The 20221-nt window shown below is 42.5% G+C and overlaps 1 pseudogene; it reads right to left on the bottom strand.

Annotated features, from left to right (window-relative positions):
• Window positions 1–1253: 1253 nt before the first annotated feature.
• LOC142017944 (complement factor H-related protein 2-like) lies at window positions 1254–19894 on the bottom strand (annotated as a pseudogene).
• Between the last annotated feature and the right edge of the window lie 327 nt (window positions 19895–20221).

Raw genomic sequence — 20221 nt, 5'->3', positions numbered from 1 at the left:
ACCCACCTTTAGAAGGCTTCTCGGTGTTCACCCACCCAATTGTAAAGAGGTTTTGGAAAGGCCGACAAAACTTTATTCCTTCATGTAAATCCATATTTCCTACTTGGGACTTGGAACTTGTCCTTTATACCTGGATGGAACCACCATTTGAGTCAATGGCCACATGTTCACTAGCCTAGTTAACAATGAAAACCCTGTTTCTAGTTGCTATAACATCAGCTCATAGAGTAAGCAAGATAGCTGCTTTGACTGACTCTCCACCAGATACAATTTTCCCTAAACACAAAGTAGTTCTATGACTCCACACTTCCTTTCTTCCCAAAGTATGTTCCCCCAATTTCACATCAGTGAACCCATAGGCCTCCCGACCTTTGATCCTAAACCTCATGCCTCTCATACAGAAGCCAAATTACATGCATTAGATGTCAAAATGACAACATCCTTCTACACAGACAGAATGGGATTGCTTAGGGGATCTCAAAGGTTATTTTTATCTGTCACCAAGAGGTCAAGGGATTCCCTCTTTCATCCCAACATATATCTAGACTCATATCTGCATGTATAATACAATGGTACGCTATCCAAAACTGACCTTTCCCATCAATGGTAACTGCACTCACTTTTGATTAACTTTATTTTCATTTACTTTCCAAAAAAGGCTAAAATAATCCAGTTAGAATTTTATGCAATAGTCTTGAAATCAATATCCTGTTTCTTTGAGAGACTCTTAGGGGTTTTGTATGTAATATTCTTTCAAAACTGGACATGTAGTAAAATAATTTTCTAGTAATAGTTTTCTCTCTAACAGGTTCTTCAAAGAAAGAAAAATAATTTTAACCCAGATCTCAAGATCAAAACCCATTGACCATTATCCGTAATGTTCAGACCTGATGTCCTTTGCCAGTGTTTTAGCATTGATTGACTGATACAAGTAATCACTTTTTTATCTTTCTTCACAATGATATTTTAACTAAATTTTGAACAGTAATGACAGATGGACACATAGGTTCAAACTCAGACTGAACTACATATGAAAAAGCAATTGCCGTCCAGCACAGTTGTACGGCCAATATTGACTGCTCTGATTAAAGTTTAAATTCATACTAATTATTTTTCCTTTTAAAAATTAAATGTTTGTATATTTCATTTACCACTGTCTGCTCGTTCTTTTTTTTTTATTAGGGGGGCATATTATCACCATCATCCTGAAGTTAAGATGGCTTTGTAGGTTTGCATCCATTTTTTTAAATGTTTCAGTCCATAGCTTTTGTCTTCCTCCACTGTCTCAGGACTCTGTGTGAGAATGAGTCATCAGCGAACACCAGATGGGACTGTGGTCTCATTTCTCTTTCTTGAGTGGGTTCTTTTGCAAGGTCAGCTCCTCCTGTTCTCTGGCCCTCAAAGTGCTGCTGGCAGATGGTCATCCAAACAGGGTCTGAATCAATAGCACACACACACTCACATTCACACTAGCCGTAGTTCACTTCAGAGAAAGCAATTTCTTTTCCAAAGAAACAACCAGGAGTTCTTGCAGATTCATGGTGTCTGAAAACAATTACTTACTAACTTTTATACTTAATGTAGACCGAGCAGCTGCAACAAAATTACAGGATTTAAAACCAGTGATGACTGAAAGTTACAGTATATATGATTTTTATGGGACTGAGCAGAGGATTTATACAACATGGACTCCACCCCAGGGATCTCTAACCTTCTACCCCAAACCCCTGATCTCCAGCTGACCCTGCCCTCCCACTTTCCCTCCAGCAACCCCCAGTTTGTTCCTCCCACCCCACCCCTACTAGGCCTGGACATCCCTCCCCACACTCAGCCTGAACATTCCACCCTCCTCTCAGCCCAAGAACCCCTGGATACCCTTACCCAGACAGAACCCTACAGCCCGTTCTGCAAGGCCCCACCATCCCACTCCAGCCCAACCATAGTCCCCTTCTTGGCCCAAACACACATCCCCTCAGCCCACACACCACCCCACTCAGCCTGAAAGCCCTCCCACTTGTCCCATACATCCCACCCCCTGCTCATCTCAAGGACTCTCCATCCCACCCATGCTTTTCCCAAAGGTCCCCCAGTACCTTAGCCCAAACACTCCACCCTCCACTGGGCCCAAGCTATTCTTGCCCCACTGCTCTCCCTCCAGCCACCTCCAGTTCATGCCCTCAGCCTTCAGTAGGCCCGAGATTTCCCCACAGCCCACTCAGCCCAAACAGGCCACCCCCTGCTTGGCCTGAACATTTTCCCCCACCAGAAGTGGGGATTACCTTGGCGAGGTGGAAGCAGCAGCCACTGTGGGTCACCTCCCCGCCACCCACAGCACTCCCCATGTGGAGCTTAGCTTCAGCCTCCCAGCTTGCTGAGCCCCACTTCTCTGTGGGCATCTGAGAGGTGAGCCCAAGGATACAGCAGAGCACTGTGAGGTGAAAGTGTGGAAAGGGAGGCCATGGTGAGGCCACTGCCACCCACTGCCTCAGGTACCCTAGCTAGGCAGGTCATGGTGGGGACCAGGGGTCAGGTGGGGACAAAGAGAGGAAGGAGAGGCCCATGGGGGAGGGTGTGGGACATGCTGGGCAATGGGGTATTTTGCCACATGTCTCTCTCAAGATCTCCTGTTTCAGCTGTTCCAGAGGAAAAATTGTAAAAGAACTGAGTTTACTAAAAGTACACAGGAAACATATGCTTGTCGCTGGATGCTTCACCATGTTCTCAGTTGTGATTGGTGTATTTTTGTTGTTGTTGTTTTGTTTTCATTTGGTTTTGCTTGGTTGGTTGGTTGTTTTTTCCTGTGATTTTATAGATGTATTCCAGTAATAACTCTAAATTTCACACATCTCCTGAAGAGGCATATGAACCAAATAAAATTCAGCAGCTACAACATTGGCCACAAATACTGGGCCACACAGCCACAGAATCTTAAAATTATAGGGCTGGAAGGGAGCTCAGGAGGTCATCGAGTCCAGCCCCCTGCTTCAAGCAGGATCAACACCAACTAAGTCATCCCAGCCATGACCATGTCAAGCCAGGACTTAAAAACCTCTAGGGATGGAGATTCCACCACCTTTCTTGGCAACGCATTCCAGTGCTTCACCACCCGCCTGGTGAAGTAGTTCTTCTAATATCTAACTTACTTCTCTCATTCTACAACTTCATACCATTGCTCCTTGTTCTGCCATCTGTCACCACTGAGAACAGTTTCTCTCCATCCTCCTTAGAGCTCCCCTTCAGGAAGTTGAAGGCTGCTATTATACCACCCCTCAGTCTTCTCTTCTTCAAACTAAATAAGCTCCAGTGCCTTAATCATTTGCATTGCCCTCCGCTGAACCTGATACAGCACCTCCACATTGTTTCTATACCGGGGACCCCAAAAGTGGACAGAATACTCCAGATGTGGCCTCACCATTGCCAAATAGAAGGTAACAACCACATCTTTGGATCTGCTCAAAATGCTCCTTCTAATGCACCCCAATATGTCATTAGCCTTCTTGGCTTCAAGGGCACACTGTTTACTCATATCCAGCCTTTCATCCACCATAATCCCTAGGTCCCTTTCTGGTCCTTTTCTAGATACTGCTGTTGAGGTAGTCGATCCCCAGCCTATAGCAATGTTTGGGATTCTTCCGTCCCAAGTGCAGGACTCTACACTTCTCCCTGCTGAACCACTTCAGATTTATTTTGGCCCATTCCTCCAATTTATCTAGGTCTCTCTGGATCTTATCTCTCTCCTCCAATGTATCTACCTCGCCCCCTAGCTTAATATCATATGCAACTTGCTGAGGGTGCAATACAGTCCTTCATCCAAGTCATTAACAAAGATGTTGAACAACACCAAACCTTGGGGCACTCCACTTGAAACCGACCGCCATCCTGATATGGGGTCCTTCACCACTCCCTGTTGGTCCTGACAGTCAAGCCAGCTTTCTATCCACCTTACAGTCCACGTATCCAATCCATACTTCCTTAACTTATGGGCAAGAATGTTGTGGAAGACAGTCTCAGAAGCTAAGCTGAAGTCAAGGTATTTCACATCCATGGACTTCTCCATGTCCACACAGCCTGTTACCTCATTATAGAAGCTAATCAGTTTGGTCAGGCAAGACTTGCCCTTGGTGAAGCCATGTTGACTACTTTTGATCACTTCCCCCTTTTCTAAGTGCTCCAAAAGGGATTATTTGAGGATCATCTCCATTATTTTCCCAGGGACTGAGGTAAGGCTGACTGGTCTATCATTCCCTGGATTGCTCTTCTTTCCTTTTTAAAGATGGACGCCACATTTGCTTTTTTCCTATCATCAAAGATCTCTCCCAATCTTCAAGAGTCTTCAGAGACAATGGCAAAAGGCTCGGCAAAGATGTCTGCCAATTCCCTTGGTACCCGTAGGTGCATTAAATCCAGACCCACGGATTTGCGTACGTCTGGTTTTTCTAGGTAGCTCTTAACTCATTCCTTCCCCACTGAGGACTGCCCACACCTTCCCATGCTGCATTGTCTAGCACTGTAGTGTGGGAGCTGTCTTTGTCTGTGAAGACTGAGGCAAAAAAAGCATTGAGTACTTCAGCTTTTCTTACATCAGCTGTCAGTAGGTTACCTCTCTCATCCAGTAACAGCCCCACACCTTCCCTGGCAACCCTTTTATTGTTATCACGCCTGTAGAAACCCTTCTTGTTATCCTTCACATCCCTTGGCAGCTGCAGTTCCAGCTGTGCTTTCGCTTTCCTGATTACTGCCTGGTATTCTCCAGACATATATTTGTACTCCTCCTTAACTGTCAACTGTCCACCTTTTCACTTCTTATGCACATCCTTTTTGAGTTTAAGCTGGCCAAGGATTTCCCTGTTAAATCACACTGGTTGCCTCCCATAGTTGCATTTCTTACTATGCAGCAGGATGTTTTGTTCCTGTCCCTTCAGTAAGACTTCTGTAAAATACCGCCCTGAACTCTTTTTCCCCTTCAACTCATATCCCTGGCCATCAGTTCTCTAAGGGAGTCAAACTCTGCTCTTTTGAAATCAAGGGTCTGTATTTCACTGCTCACCTTTCTTCCTTTTGTCAGGATCCTGAAATCTACCATCTCATGATCGCTGCAGCCCAGGTTACCACCCACTTCTATTTTGCCTACTAGTTCTTCCCTGTTGGTCAGCAGCAGGTCAAGTTGTGCACAGCCCCTGGTCGTTCCAACAGTACTTGTTCCGAGAAGTTATCCCCACCATTCTCCAAAACCTTCCTGGATTGTCTGAGTGCTGCTGTATTGGTCTCCCAACAAATGTCTGGATGATTAAAGTCTCCCATGAGAACCAGGGCCTGTGATCTGGAAGCTTCTTGTAGCTGTCTGAAGTAATCCTCAGCTACCTCATCTCCCTGATCTGATGGTCTATAGCAGACACCAACTACAACATCACCACTGTTGCTTCAGCCTCTAAGCTTAACTCAAAGACACTCACTTTTTCCCTCCTTATACTGGAGCCCTGAGCAACCATACTGCTCCCTCGCACAGGGCATAACTCCTCCTCCTTTTCTCCCCTGCCTGTCCTTACTAAACCGTTTATACTCTTGCATGACCCTGCTCCAGTTATGCAAATCATCACACCAAGGAGGGCTTTAAACTAGGTTCGAAGGGGGCAGGGGAGCAAAGCCTGCAGGTAAGTGGAGAGCATATATACCTGGAAGATGAACTTGAAATGGGAGGGAGTAAGGGCTACACTGGGAGAGTAAAAAGAGGGCCAGGGCAAAACTGGGAGGTGAGACCAAATCAATGTCTGAGATGCCTATATACAAATGCAAGAAGTATGGGAAATAAACAAGAAGAATTGGAAGTACTAATAAATGAATACAACTATGCTATCATTGGCATCACAGAAACTTGGTGGGATAATACTCATGATTGGAATGTTGGTATTGAAGGGTACAGCCTTCTTAGGAAGGACAGGCAGGGAAAGAAGGGAGGAGGTGTTGCCTTGTATATTAAAAATGTACACACCTGGACAGAGGTGGAGATGGACGTAGGAGATGAACGGGTTGAAAGTCTCTGGGTTATACTCAGAGGAGTTAAAAACAAGGGTGAGGTCCTACTAGGCGTCTACTACAGGCCCCCTAGCCAGGTGGAAGAAATGGATGAGGCTTTCTTTAAACAGCTAACAAAATCATCCAGGGCCCAGAATTTGGTGGTGATGGAGGACTTCAACTATCCAGGTATATGTTGGGAAACTAATACAGCAGGGCACAGACTGTCCAATAAATTCTTGGATTGCATTGCAGACAACTTTTTATTCCAAAAGGTTGAAAAAGCTACTGGGGGGAAGCTGTTCTAGATTTAATTTTAACAAATAGGGAGGAAATTATTGAGAATTTGAAAGTGGAAGGATGCTTGGGTGAAAGCGATCATGAAATCATAGAGTTCACAATTCTAAGGAAGGGTAGAAGGGAAAACAGTACAATAGAGATAATGGATTTCAGGAAGGCAGATTTTGGTAAACTCAGACAGCTGGTAGGTAAGGTCCCATGGGAAGCTAAACTGAAGGGAAAAACGGCTGAGGAGAGTTGGCAGTTTTTTAAAGGGACATTATTAAAGGCCCAAAAGCAAGCTATCCCACTGCGTAGGAAAGATAGAAAACATGGCAAAAGACTGCCTTGGCTTAACCGGGAGATCTTGCATGATCTCAAACTAAAAAAGGAATCGTATAAGAAATGGGACAAATTACAAAGGATGAATATAGGCAAACAACACGAGCATGCAGGAGCAAGATTAGAAAGACTAAGGCACAAAATGAGCTCAAGCTACCTACAAGCATAAAGGGAAACAAGAAGGTTTTTTCCAAATACATTGGTAACAAGAGGAAGACCAAGGAGAGGGTAGGGCCATTGGTCAGTGACAAGGGAGAAACAGTAACAGGGAATTTGGAAATGGCAGAGAAGTTTAATGATTTCTTTGTTTCGGTCTTCACTGAGAAATCTGAAGGAATGCCTGACGTAGAGAACGCTAGTGAAAAAGGGGTAGGTTTAGAAGTTGAAATAAGAAAAGAACAAATTAAAATTTACCTAGAAAAATTAGATGCCTGCAAATCACCAGGGCCTGAGGAAAAGCATCCTAGAATCCTCAAGGAGCTGATAGAAGAGGTATCTGAGCCTTTAGCAATCATTTTTGGAAAATCATGGGAGACAGGAGAGATTCCAGAAGACTGGAAAAGGGCAAATATAGTACCCATTTATAAAAAGGGGAACAAGAATAACCCAGGAAACTACAGGCCAGTCAGCTTAACTTCTGTTCCTGGAAAGATAATGGAGCAGGTCATTAAAGAAATCATCTGCAAGCAGTTGGAAGGTGGTAAGGTGCTAGGGAACAGCCAGCATGGTTTTGTTTAAAACAGATCATGTCAAACCAATCTAATAGCTTTCTTTGATAGAATAACGAGCCTTGTGGATAATGGAGAAGCGGTGGATGTGATATACCTAGACTTCAGTAAAGCATTTGACACGGTCTCACATCATATACTTATCAATAAACTACTCAAATACAACTTAGATGGGGCTACTATATGGTGGGTGAACAACTGGCTGGAAAACCGTACAGAGAGAGTAGTTATTAATGGCTTTCAATCCTGCTGGAAAAGTATAACTAGTGGGGTTCCACAGGGGTCTGTTTTAGGACCGGTTCTGTTCAATATCTTCATTAACGATTTAGATATTGGCATAGAAAGTACACTTATTAAGTTTCCAGATGATACCAAGCTGGGAGGGGTTGCAACTTCTTTGGAGGATAGGGTCATAATTCAAAAGGATCTGGATAAACTGGAGAAATGGGCTGAGGTAAACAGGATGAAGTTTAATAAGGACAAATGCAAAGTGCTCCACTTAGGAAGGAACAATCAGTGTCACACATACAGAATGGGAAAGGACTGCCTAGGAATGAGTACAGCAGAAAGGGATCTCGGGGTTATAGTGGACCACAAGTTAAATATGAGTCAACAGTGTGATGCTGTTGCAAAAAAAGCAAACATGATTCTAGGATGCATTAACAGGTGTGCTGTGAACAAGACACGAGAAGTCATTCTCCCGCTCTACTCTGTGCTGGTTAGACCTCAGCTGGAGTATTGTGTCCAGTTCTGGGCACCGCAGTTCAGGAAGGATGTGGAGAAATTGGAGAGGGTCCAGAGGAGAGCAACAAGAATGATCAAAGGTCATGACCTATGAAGGAAGGCTGAGAGAACTGGGCTTGTTTAGTTTGGAAAAGAGAAGATTGAGGGGGGGACATGATAGCAGTTTTCAGGTATCTAAAAGGGTGTCATAAGGCAGAGGGAGGGAACTTGTTCTTCCTTGCCTCTGAGGATAGAACAAGAGGCAATGGACTTAAATTGCAGCAGGGGAGGTTCAGGTAGGACATTAGGAAAAAGTTCCTAACTGTCATGGTGATCAAACACTGGAAGGAATTGCCAAGGGAGGTGGTAGAATCTCCATCACTGGAGATATTCAAGAAGAGTTTAGATAGATGGCTTTCAGGGATGGTCTAGAAAGTGCTTGGTCCTGCCGTGGGGGAAGGGGCTGGACTCGATGGCCTCTTGAGGTCCCTTCCAGTCCTACTATTCTATGATTCTATGATTCTATGAAGTTCCCATTATTCCAACCACCTCATACTACTTTGACTGTGACAGAGCCTGTCATTTTCCCTGTTTGTTTTCCAGGTTTCTTGCATTTGTGTACAAGCACCATAAAGAAGTGGCTGATTGGCCCATTTTCTCCCATTCACCCATTTGTTCCCATTCAACATCGACGTTGCGCAGCACCACATCGAAATAGGCGCAGCGAGGGAACGTCTACACGCCACAGTAGCACACATCGAAATAAGGGTGCCAGGCACAGCTGCAGACAGGGTCACAGGGCGGACTCAACAGCCAGCCGCCCCCTTAAAGGGCCCCTCCCAGACACACTTGCACTAAACAGCACAAGATACACAGAGCCGACAACGAGTTGCAGACCCTGTGCATGCAGCATGAATCCCCCGCTGCAGCAGCAGCAGCCAGAAGCCCTGGGCTAAGGGCTGCTGCACACGGTAACCATAGAGCCCCTCACGGGCTGGAGAGACAGCGTCTCTCAACCCCCCAGCTGATGGCTGCCATGGAGGACCCCACAATTTCGATGTTGCGGGACGCGGATCGTCTACACGGTCCCGACTTCGAACACTGCACTCTATAATTATCTGAAGATTTTGGAGAGAAATTGGATCTACATTTAAACTCTACAAACTCTCCATGTGACACGTACAGTTTCTGACTTGAAACCCCACTTTAGATCTATGTTGTGTGATCTCATATCCTCTTGTGTGATGACACAGGGGTCTGCAAGAAAAGAAGAATTATTATTAAAATGTTATACACATCTAAATAGAAAAATCCGACCTTGAAACTGAAGGTGATCCCATGATCTAATAATTAAAGGCCATTTTGCCCTGTGTAATTCTTACTGAAGCTCATTGACTTCATTATCTGATGTAAATATCATTCCAACAAGTGTGGAACTAAGCCCTACAAGATAGCAAATAGTTTTGTGTCTCCTCCTGAAAGTCTCCTACTGGAGATGATTATCTTAAATTAATGGCTAATGTCACTGGTTTTAGACCATTTGTAAGAAAAGCTTAGCATTCCTTTTAGTCATGAAGCAGTTAGAAAATAAAAGCATGAAACTAATGGAATGTTTCCTACCTACAATGAATTTCGGGCAGGTCTACTCTACAAAAGAAATTCAGCCTAAAATACATAACTCCATCTATGAGAATTACATAGGTGGACTCAATGTATCTTAAGTTGAACTTCCGGCACATCCCTACTGTGGGAGGCTGACAGGACAAACTTTCCCATTGACTTCCCTTACTCCTTGCAAGGAGTACCAGAGTCAATGTGGCTGTCCTCACAATTCGATTTAGTGTGTTTCTACTAGGCATGCTAAATCGAACCCTGGAAGATCAAGCTCCAGAAGGCCGACATTCGGATAAGTATAGACATGCCCTTGGAATCTTCACTTAGCATAAAATATAAATTAGAACCTTTTCCAGTACCATTTAGTTGAAAAAAATAATGTTGACTTCTCTAAACCAAGCTCTGAGGTAGCAGGGCTCTTTAGTGGCCTGTGGGATGTCAAGCCCATTGAACTGGGTTGTGGGCAGGCAGCTACGAATACTCTTTCTAGTTAGCGGGTGATTCTGTGATGACTAATCTGAGGTAATTTAGGCAGCCTTTGATGGACAGAGCCATGTGGAATCCCCAGGGAGGCAGAGGAGGTGGTGACAGCAGTTGAGGAGGGGCTGAGGAGAGACATGTTTCGGAAAGAGGAAAAATGAGGGAAGCTGCCAATTTTTAAAAAATGCAAGTAACTACAGCAATGTTCTTTTTTTCTTGTTTTCTCCTGTATGTGGTGGTTTTGAGAAGACAAGCGATGCGAACTTGGAATTACACTGTTCCAAGATGAAGGGCTTGCGCTATTATAGAGGTTCCTCTGTAACCTCAATCATTCCTTTTCCATCCCTTCCCCCACTTCATGCTGATCTACATTTGCCATCCTCCCATGATGGGCTAGCCTCCCCCATCTGTATCTCCAATACAAACCCCTTTCTTGGTCTCCCTCCCATAGCATCTCCTCCCTCATTCCCCTCCCCCAAACACACATTCCACACCAGTCCCTGACTCTCATCAATATTCTTGTTCAGTGCCTTTTTTGAAAAAAAAAATGAGCTGGTACGAATCTGGCTCCCCACCTGCCCCCACCACCCCAGCTAATCCCATGTCTGAAGCTGCCAAGTTGCCAATACTGAGTACTGGCAAGTACTGACACAAAAAAGCACTGCTCTTGTTCCTGTTGGCTAAGGTAGCATGACAGCTGTCTCAGGTGTCTCCAGACCCTGTCACTTCTTAGCTTTGTGGAAAGTAACTTCTTACGTCCCCATTCCTGATCCCACTACTGTAAGAAATCAACATTTTTTTTCACTCATGGAAAGTGGAGAACTTGGAGCTGCTGAAAACTTCGTAGCTACAGTTTATTCCTTCTGGAGCGCTGTGATTGTAATACTCACACTTCACGACAACCTGACCCTTACTAATTCTGCTAGTGTGATGTGGCCTCTTATAGGTTCTTTTTTTCCCAACACACTCTTCTGGGGGTTGAGCTTTTAAATATGGTGTGCTATGTCTTCCTTCCCGCTCATTGTAAATGTTCCTAATTCCTTTTACTTGTTCCATCCTAATTCATGAGGCTATGACACATTCTTGCAGGTGTATTTATTTATTTAAGTATTTACTTTGGTCAGCTTGATTCTTCATGCTGCTAGAACTACGACATTGCCTATCAAAATCAAATGTATAGCCAGCTGTGCACGTTAGGCTAGTTAGAGAGGCAGCTTGCTACCTTGATGCTGGATACCTGATTATATAATGTGCTGGCACTTAGCTATGTGTAGGAGGAAATATGATTTGAAACAGATAACATCACTCTGTCCTTTCCTTTCAGCTGGTTTGTTAGTCATAGATCGAGTTTGAAAACTACCATTGGAACATGCTGAAATGAAGAATGAGGAGAGAAGTTTGTATACATTTTCGTGGAAATATTTTCCCAAACTCTACTTAAATACATCGTTAAATCTACATCAGTCACTTAGAGCTTAAAAAAAAAGTGCAGTGACAACGATGAAAATAAATCTCCACAAAATTAAAAATAAATGACATTATAATGGGAAGAGATGATGTTTTATAAAATTTCGTTATAAATTGAAAACATCTTTAACAAGTGAATATTTCTCTTACCTAAACATACTGGTGCATAAGTCCGAATTCCATTATAACAGAATGATTTCCAGTCTCCTTCGATTACATAGTAGTGCTGGCATCTGTATTCTACAGAAGAGCCAAATGCATGTTCTTTTAGGGAGAAAGTAGTTATGTCTCCATTCTCAATAACAGGTGGACGACCACACTTTTTCTCTGTACCTAAATGAAAATATTGGTAGTTTCAATGCACAAATACAAATCTGTTTGGTTTTGCTATTCTGTATATTGATAGCTGCAGTATTTACTTGTCACAATGCTCTGAAGCTTTGGCTTCTGAGGTCTAAATCAGCTCTCACTGAAATCAATAGTTTAGTCCTGGGCCAAGATTAATACCGGTATACATCTAAACAAGATCCTAAATGTTCCTCTGATACACATTTATGCAACGTTATATGGTCACAACATCCTTTATTTTGGAAATCACAGCATAAGATGCATTGAAAAGACACACACTTTTTCTATGGAATTCAGACCTGGATCATTGAATTAGTTTTGAAATGATTTCCCTCCCTTTCAGACCCCTCTCCCCGCCCTTCTCTTAATTAGATACAGGTTGCGCCTCTCTAATCTGGCACTCTCTGGTCCGGCAGCATCCGTGATCCACCATCATTTTAGTTAGTTGTCTGACCACTTATCGTGGGTGTGGCCAGGTTCCTGTGGCACCATAGATGTTGGTTATAGCCACTAGTACTGGCTTTCAGTGTTCTGTGCTGTTATTTAGCTCTAATTTCGTGTACACAGTGTGTTTTTGGTTTAAAAAAAAGAAAAAAAAAAGAGGAGCTGGTACTCAGCCAGTTCCCCCCTACGCCTACCAGGGTTCCTGGGTCTGGGTCTGCCCGTGGGGCTTTAGCTCCCAGCCAGTGGGGCTGGCACGGTCCCCTGTCACCTGGTTGGGGTTCCCACAGCTGGCGGTCTGGCTCTGAAACTGCTGCAGGACGCAGGGGCAACGGCTCCAGCTCCAGACCCACATTGCTGCAGAGCCAGCAGGGGCTCCAGCAGCCCTGCTAATGGGATCCGTCTGGAGCAGGGAGCTCCCCCAGCAACCCCAGCCATGGGAACTGCAGCCTGGAGGGCAGGGGGAACCCTGCAGCCCCGCAGCTGGGTGCCAGCTGGGACACAGAGCCCTGCCAGCAGCCCCAGCTGGGAGATCGCCAGCTAGAGGGGAGCACTGGTGTGGAGGTGCCTGTACTCAGTACCGCCACAAAAAAGCCCTGCCCCTTCATGTATTCTAAGAGCTCAGTATGCAGTGGAAGGGTTGGTAATATTGGCTTCCTGTGGTTTGGCAAATTCTCTGGGTCAGCACTGGTCATGTCCTCAGAGTTCCGAACTAGAGAGGTTCAAGAGGTAAAGCATTTTGTCTCTGTAAGACAAAACAGGTATGTTTCTGAAGGAAGTATGTTCACTGTCCATGTTTGTGTTTTTCACTCTTTCCCTGCTCTAGCATGAGTGGGGCCAGATATTTTAAACATATCTTGTTAATTAAATAGAAAAAAATGAATAGGATGATTTTCTCAAAATCCTGAATTACCAGTTCCTAAATCAAGCTGAACGGAAGGCTGATTTGCTTAAGTCAGCCAAGAACAAACATTAACTCACAACACATAGGCACTCCTCCTTGTTGCTCAAATGCATTTGAGAAAAAAGAACTGATTCAGAACTAAGTCTATTTACCAGATATACAAGTGGGTAGAGCCATGTGCCCATCCACACACTTGATGTGGTAGGGGACTTTAAGGTCAGAATGTTCACCACAAAGAAATTGGGCTGCTCGGTTACTTTGGATCAAGATCGTACGTCTTCGGCCATTAGACAGAAGCAATTTGTTTGTTTCCAGCTGTTTCCTTGTAATAATACATGGTGCTTTAGATAAAAAAGAACAACACGAAAAGTCATTTAAAAGTTTAAATATCTCCCACGCAAATGCAATACTGTAGATTCCATAATTCTAGGGTTCCTTTACCTTTTTTGTTTCCAATGTAGAGAATGAACGGGTGTAGCAAAGAAAAAAATGGACTACTTTCAGATGTGATTTGTCTTGTTTGTTAGGTCAGGGAACTGAAAATCAGAACACCTCTTTTCTATTCCTGCAGCTGCTATTAACTCTCTGAATGGTCTTGGCAATTTTCTGAATTTTGTTGCCACAGTTTCTCCATTTTTGTAACGAAGACAATAACTTGCCATTGTTAAAAATGTATGAAAGCTACTGTCATATAAAGTACTGATAATCAAAGCCAATAGGATACTGATTCTAGCTATACAGTCCTACCTGCTAATTTGCCATTTAGTACGTATCAAGTAAACAATTCTGATTATTATTCTGCTCTAATTTAAAATTAAATAGTGTATTATGCTCCAACATGGGTCATTTTGGACTTGATACCAGTGAAAACAATGGACATTTTGCCATTGCATTGTATGTGAGCAGGCTCAGAAACTATGAGAGCAATGGAAACATTTAATAGCCATCCCTAGAGTAGTAGCCATCATTAAATATTATGAGACAAGAAAAGATAGTTACGCCCCACCAGTTTTTGTCCATTGACTGAAGAACTAAAACATTATCCTACCCAAGCACTTTGGCGGAGCTGTCCATTTTTCTCCACTGCATGTTATCCTTTCAGGTCCTGACAGAGTGTACCCAGGATAGCACCTGTATTGCACACCATCACCTTCCCTATATTCTGCTTTCTCTTCACCGACAATTTCTGCCAAATCAATGTCAGGTGGATGTGGACACTCTTGAACTGCAAAACACACGTCTGTTAATCCATGACTGGAGGTGGTCAATGAGCAACAGAATTAAAGAAGCAAAAGTATTGCATTAATTTTTAGGTGTTTAATTCTTTGGATTAAAACTATCTCTCATATTGTGGCTAATGCTGTAGAAACACGATGTGCTTGTGATCTAAAGTGGGTTCTATGGGGCTGGAAAAAAACATGTAATTAACTTGGGGATATTTGCATCATCAAAGTTGATGACAATAAAGGTGACACATGAAAGCTTCATGAATACTTGATGGAACTTGAGGAAACACTGCTTCTCTCATTCCTTTCTTGTGTTTGAACATTACTTTAATTGATGGCCATCATAAAAGAAGTCCAGTGAATTAATAAAAGTAAACTCACATTGATTCTGTCTGTTATTAGTGTCTTGACCTTAAAGACAATACATCATTAAGGGATAAGAATAGTTGTTGAAGGAGGCCTAAATAACCAGAGTAAGTTAGGGTACGTTGATTTAATTTGCATAACTTTACCCCATTATCTTAGATTATAGCTCATATTTCCTAAAAGCTTTTCCCACCCTCACACTTTCATTTACTCAGCTATTATTAAACTAAGTGAGAGCTTTGTTGCTGTCTTCAGTGAGTACAGGACCAAGTTCCAAACGAATAGCAGCTGTATTTTAGTTAGGCAGCACACCCTCCTTCCTCTTCATGTTTTGGTATAAACTTTCAGAGACAGTAAATCATCCTCAGAACTAATGTTGATCCAGAACAACTTTCTAGACTCCCTTTTTGTGGAGAGGGAGCAGGATAGCATTTCAGTACTTCTGATACTTGTAAAGCACGTCACAGGTTATTCAGGCTAAAAGATCAACTATGCTTTTTCAGAAACCCGTTATCACACCCCTGTTAATTCCAGATTCTTTCTGGCCTTAGTTTATCAAAAAGGCAAGTATAAACCTATCAGTCTACTTCTCAAGTATGGAGTAGTGTCAGTGAAAGGATATCAACGTGTGTGGTGGTGTGGCTTGTCCATTTGTGAAGGAATGTCTTGCAAAGCACTGGTTAGCAGATGTCACAAAATCACAGAAAAATTACCTGCAGAGGCAGCACAAGCAGCAGACTGATATTTAGCTAAACAATGAAGAATAGCTATGCAGTAAGAAATACCTTATTGTTATAATCTATTCTTTCTGTTGAAATTGTGTGTATTGGCACTTAAAAAAAGTAATAAGCATCTGCTCTTCCCTTATTTTAAGTACTGCGAGAAATTTTACTTTGTTTTGTATTACCAAACTGGAGAGTTGGCATCTGTTCTAACAACGCAATATATACCACCTTATTTATAGAGCTGATTGATTATTAAAATACTTAGTGGTTTTTCAAATCAACACAATGGCTATTTCTACACTACAGCCATCCTTCAAAAGAAGCTGTCCTGGAAGATCTCTTCTGAAAAAACTGCTTTCAAAGGAGCACATTCACACACAAAAAGTGGATCAAAAATCAATCTGCTCTTTCGAAAAAGAGCAGCCACACGGCCCCCTCTCTTTTGAAAGACCGGGCCAGGGATCAAAAAAATCCAGCAGCACAAGGACTGCTCATTTAAAAAAGGGCCCCTGAGGCATCTACACATATTTTTTTCCAAAAGAATCTTTCAGCAAAAGGCATTCTGCCTCATCTGGGAGAAGAAGAGGGCTGTCGGAAAGAGAGCTGCATTCGTCCGATTTAATTTTGAAAGAATGCATTTTGTGTGTAGATTCTCCCCAGCTTTGTTTGGTTTTTTTTGTTTGTTTCTTTTTTCTTTTTTTTTGTGTTTGTTTCTTTTGAAAAAGGACTGTTTTTTTGGAACTTACTTGCTAGTGTAGATGCAGCCAATGTGTTTGAGGGGGAGGCAGGGAAGCTAGTGGAAGCTTTCTTACCAATACATTTAGGTACTGGAGACCAGCCTTCAGAGGTACAGGTAGTTTCATTAATTCCCCCTTCAGACTTATATCCATGATTACACTGAAAGATTGTTTTTGATTATCTTCATCCATTATTTTCCCATTTGCTATCCTTCCGCACTGTATTGCTGAACAAAATCAGAACAACACCACCACAAATAAGATTGTAGATAATATACAGGAATACACGGTATTGTGTAAGTCATATTGTACCACCATAGTAGCTAGCACTGGTGCCTGTGGCAGGAAGGGGGACAGGGGGGACTGATGCCTGTGCCAGTCACCCCGTGCCCCTCCTTCCACAGGCATCAGTCACCCTTGTCCTCTCTCCTGACATTGTGGGATGCTGATTGACTGTGTCCTTCTAGCCATCACTGAGGTGGAACTTGCAGGCTATACATTCTTATGGCAAGAGATATCAGAGGCTGCCAGCAAATCTTTTCTTACATGTTATTTTGCTCTTAGCTTGTGAGCATTGTGCAGTCTTTGAAGAGACTATGTAATTCTTACTTTTTGTGATAATGGTCATTTGGTGAGAGAAGGGTAGAAAACAGTAAAGAGTTTGCCCTTCCACCTTAATATCTGCAGTTACAGCTGATCCATGGTGCAGAGTTGCTTCATGGGGATTTGGCATTGGTTTATTGCTGAGATGTCTGAAAGAGGGGATAGACCGAGTACCTCTTGTAGACAATAGAGTTTTGTAATAATATCCTATAATAGATATGTCATACCCATCACCCCAGATTAGGTCTCAGTGCCTCTGGGTAGTACATATACATGGGAGATTACATGCATAGAGTTTAACTATAGGAACTATAACTCTGCTGGCCCTTCTTCTCTGGTGAGCACGAAGGATGGGTTTCATTGTTGAGATTCACCAGGCAGACTGAATCTGTACGTGATGCCAAGGCAGAAAGAGATCAGAAGGATCCCTGCGATTCCATATGATCACACTGTTGCTCCGAGGAATAACTAGAAAGCAGGTTGGGATGTGAAGGAGATAGCATAAATAACTACAGAGTTGAACTATGAGGAGTTGTTGTTGGAATTTGATTGTACACCTTACAAAACCAATTCTATCCTTCTGCCTATGTGAAGCAATTATGTAGTCCTGGGGGACAGGGAGTGAAAGAGTGAATGGGCAAGGAATGTGAGTGTTTGAAGAGAGAGAAAAACTGAAAGGTTGTCTCAGTGTCTAGATGACCAAAGTGGGAATTAAAGAGTTGGGAGCACCAAGACAATATCCAATGGGCCCTCGGGAAAAGGGAAACCGTGCAGGACAGATAGATGGCCTTGGAATTAAAGGGCAAGAACCCCCAACTAAAAAAAGATAACACAATTCGAAACAACACAAGAGAAAAGGCACCAACACGTTGACAATGAAATACAACTTCCAGATAAACAGATGTTACATGAAGTGGTTATAACTGATTAAGAGGTGATGAAGCACAACTCATAGAACTGAATGGAAGAAAACTCCTATAAAAGATGGGGTGTCTTGCATGAATCTCCAGTTCTTGTCCTGTCAAGCCTAGAGAACCAGCCCGACTCCCCATTTCCTCACATTGAATCACCAGTCCAATGACCAGATATGAGCAACAGAGTGGTAACTATAACATCAACGAGGTGGTTTGAATATTTGTCCGTGTGTGCGTGTGCATGTGTGCGTATAGTACAGTATATGCAGACGCTAGATAATGTTACATTGTCAATAAATGTGATGTTTTGCCTTATCCCCCCGAAGAAGATCCGGTCTGATTATTTAAGGTTTTACACTCTTGTAACTGCTGTCTTCCAAAACTGGGGTACATAAAGTAAGTAAATAAGCAGCACACAGCCGAAGGACAGTGGTTAAGTGTAGTACATCCTGTGCTATTAAACTGTGATGTATCTCTCTTTGAAGGACAATAAAGAGAAAATTAACCTTATTTAAAGCTCACTTACGAATGCATCTGGGCACAGGAGACCATCCTGAAGCAGTACACTCAATTCTGTTGTCATTTTCCGCTATATAGCCAGCATTACATTCAAATACTCTGTTTCTTTTCTGGAAGAATAAAGGTGGCTTTATTCTCCCATTTGCTATGTTACCACATGAAGTAGCTGAAAGCAAAGTAAATTTGTAAAGTCAGACATATCATATGTAACCCAAAAATCTCTGACCTTAGATGTTGCGGCTATTATTTAGCACAGTAGAACACATTTAAAAGAGAATGAAAAGCAATTAAAACTTCGTTGAAGCCATTTGGAAAAGCTGAGGCACCTTTTCTGAGTGAACTGAAATGAAAACTCTCCTTGTAAAGGCAACACTGCAATTACTGACAAGAGCTAATTAAAATATCAAAATAGGTAAAGCAACTTATAGTAGTTGAAGGCTTCTTTTAATTGAGCTGTCACCATTGCTAATTAAGCCTGCCTGCTGCCCTGGTTTTCCCAAAAAGCATTAATACAAATATGGTTAGGCAGCATAGAACACATAGGCAAGTGCACCTATGTGACAGAAGAGAACCTGCTCTAGGAACCTGAGTAGATAATGGATTTTTCATATTGTTGACACAAAGAAAAAAAGGCAGAAAAAGTTCTAGATTGAGTCAAAAATATGTTTGGCTTTTTAAAAAAATGTATTTGGTGCAAATTTTGAATAAAAATTGGGGTGTACAAAATGTTTGCTTTTTATTTTCAGCAGTTTGAAACACTTACTTTTTAAAATGTCAGGAAATTTTAAAACAAGATTTTGGTTTCTTTAGAGCAAAAAATTTAAAAAATGCAAAAGAAGATGTTCTGAGTTTTAGAGATTTCTAAGGTATTTTTACAGAGTCAAGTTGGCAAAATCAATACAAATTTGTGAGATGTCTGAGCTGCCAAATCTGCATTTTTCATTGAAAAATGTTTTGGTTGAATAAAGCTACCCAGCTCTAATGAATAGAACTCACCTGTGACTGGTGGAGTTGGGTGAGGTGAGCATCTCAAGACCACGTCCCCAGTGACCTGGTAGTATTCAGTCAATATGAAATATTATGCAAAAGGGACAGCAATGCTGAAGACAATTGTGTATTGCTGGCCTGTTCAGCTAGTCTAAACTAGCTAGCAGCTAAATGTGGGAAGGAAGATTTTTATGCATAACTGTTACAAAATGAGAGTTACTCCATTATCATCTTCAGAACAGGCTCTGCCCCTGAAGCAGTGGTGCTGATTTACCTTACCCCTCAGTTGCACTATCAAGTCACCAGTAGCTTTTCCTATCTCAACAGACCAAGTTGGTGGTATGTGCACTAAGTCTTTTCCTTCGAATAATCCCTTTACCTTTTTGTAAGAATATCTTTTGCTTGTACCTTAATGTCTTACCTAATGCCATGTCACACGCCCATACTACCAGAATGGCAATATATCCAGGCTGAGTCATCTCCGTCCTTCGAAAGCTAGGCCCGCAGTTCAAAGTGCTGGTGTAGTCTAGCACTATGCCCTGAACTCTGTCCCTATCAATGTCTTTTAAAGGCTGAATGAACACTCCACACTCTGTCAATATTGCAGCAGAAATGTATGCAAATTTTAATTTAAACGTGCATTCTAGTTATTCAGAAAAATCAATTTTTTCCAGTAATTCCCCTCCCACCTGTTTTCTTGAACAAGTGAGCCAGCTGACTCCCATCCAGCTCTATGGGCTCCAGGCCAGTGAGGCTCCTGGGAGCTAGGCCAGGGTTTAAAACAAAACATTTTGGTTTCTGAACAA

Source organism: Carettochelys insculpta, chromosome 9 (genome assembly GCF_033958435.1).
Source record: "Carettochelys insculpta isolate YL-2023 chromosome 9, ASM3395843v1, whole genome shotgun sequence".
NCBI lineage: Eukaryota > Metazoa > Chordata > Testudines > Carettochelyidae > Carettochelys > Carettochelys insculpta.
Note: the sequence above shows the minus strand (reverse complement) of the source record. Positions and strands in the feature narration are given on the sequence as shown.